We start from the raw sequence: 1,877 nt of genomic DNA, 5'->3' as shown, positions 1-1,877 counted from the left end.
GTGGACCAGTGTCCACTCTCACCTCTTCTCCCAGGAGTTCAGTCCTAAGATGTTGATCAGCAGTCTGCAGTAGTAGAAGGCCGACTGTGGAGCCTGGGTTTCTGGTTCAGGCTGACGGACGGCCCTCATGTTTAGCTCCTCCCCCCTCTACGACACAAACACAGTTCACCGTCACACAGACAGACAGACACGGTGATGGTCATTTGAAAAAGTCGAAGACGGGAATGTGACGGCGTTGATACACACGTGGAGGACGAAGTCTCTCTCAGCGGCGCTCTGCTTCAGGATGGCGTTGATCACGTCGTTCTCCTGCTTCTCTGAAACACACACTGGGGGAGGGGCCGGGATGTTGAGCGGCGTTCCTGTAAAAGTCCGTCAGTGGGAAAACAGTTTTTTCAGCGTCTGCAGGAGTCAGTCAGTCCGAGTGTGTGTGTGTGTGTGTGTGTGTGTGTGTGTGTACCTGCTCTCTGGAGACACTCTGGACTGGAGTGGCCCAGATACTGGAGCATTTCATCCAGGGAATCTTCACCGTCTCTCAGGGAATCCCAGGCTGGCACCGCCTCGCGACACACCCGTTTGGCCAGAGGGGGAGCTAGAATCTGCTCCGCTTGTTCTTCTTCTCCCTCCATTTCTTGCTCCCTCTCCTCATCGTCCTGCTCCCTGTTTCCCCCTCCTCCACCTTCTCCTCCCTTGCCCCCCTCCTTGACCTTTCCCTTCCCTCCGTCTTCCACCAAGTCTTGCTGCTCACCCTCAGTTCCTCCCCCAAAGTCCTCTCCCTCCCGCTCCTTTTTGCCCTCCTCTTCATTGCCCTCTCTCTTCTCTCCCACCTTTTTGGGCTGACCCCTGGGGGAGGTGCAGCGGTGGAGGAGCTGAGGCGACTGTGCCGGGCTGGTGGGCGGAGACGGGGGAGGACCGTAGAGCACGGTGGAGTCCCAGGAGTGTTTTCCAGCGACGTCACGAATGATGACACGGACACATGCGGGGGCGGAGGACAAACCAGCGGTCATTCCTCCACCTGGTACTCCAGACTCTGACCGGATCTGAAGGTGAAGAACGGAACCATGGCTGAAAACTGGTACTGACCACATTAACCACTAGGAGTGAGTTCTGGTCCAGAATCTGTCCACACGATACGTAGCATGACACGGGGCAACGACATATACGTTTTATCCTGTGATATATTGTGATATATATTACACTATATAAAGGAGAGATCAGGATATTTCAATGTGCTGATGTTTTCTTACAGCCCTGTTAACTACTAACTACTAACTACTAACTACTACTTCATATGAAGTCACCTGGTGACCAGTGGTTACTGGTCCAGCATCGTTTGCTGTTTATCTGATACTGGATAAACACAGTCTAGTGATAGAGCAGTTACCATGGTAACGCTGGTGGAGCCGTGGTTACCTGGAGCACAGAGAGCAGCGTTGATCTGTTGAGAACCAGGAACTGCAGGTTTGGTGAGTGGAAAAGTTCTGGTCCCAGGTCTGCACTCTCACAAAAAGCGTTGTCATGGTTTTCACAGACCTACAAATAAAAGCAGAATGAAACGTTGGACGTTGGACTGTGTCTGGAGTCTGGATCCTGGCACACTAACTACTGACTAACCTACCTGACTGGACAAGGTGGCTGGTCCTCCAGACATTGGGTAGTGGTCCAGGTGGTTGACCAGGTGAGTGATGACTGTCCTGGCTGCTATGGAAACCAGGCCCTGCTGAATACGGCTGCGCACTGTAGGAAGAAGAGGTAAAAACCAGATCAATGTCCTGCTCCACTTCACAGAGGAGCTGAGACAGTACAGACGCTCTGCTCCACATAACTGACCACCTGCAGAGGAGGAGGAGACGATGGTCAATCAGCACCACCAGGAC

The 1,877-nt window shown here is 53.1% G+C and overlaps 1 protein-coding gene across 1 annotated transcript in view; it reads left to right on the top strand.

Annotated features, from left to right (window-relative positions):
- Positions 1-1,877, top strand: part of daam2 (dishevelled associated activator of morphogenesis 2) — a 65,875-nt gene that overhangs the window by 50,699 nt on the left and 13,299 nt on the right. The gene's annotated exons all lie outside the window — the stretch shown is intronic.

Source organism: Cynoglossus semilaevis, chromosome 1 (assembly GCF_000523025.1).
Source record: "Cynoglossus semilaevis isolate Cse_v1.0 chromosome 1, Cse_v1.0, whole genome shotgun sequence".
NCBI lineage: Eukaryota > Metazoa > Chordata > Actinopteri > Pleuronectiformes > Cynoglossidae > Cynoglossus > Cynoglossus semilaevis.
The sequence above is the reverse complement of the archived record's forward strand: the minus strand, read 5'-3'. Positions and strand labels throughout refer to the sequence as shown.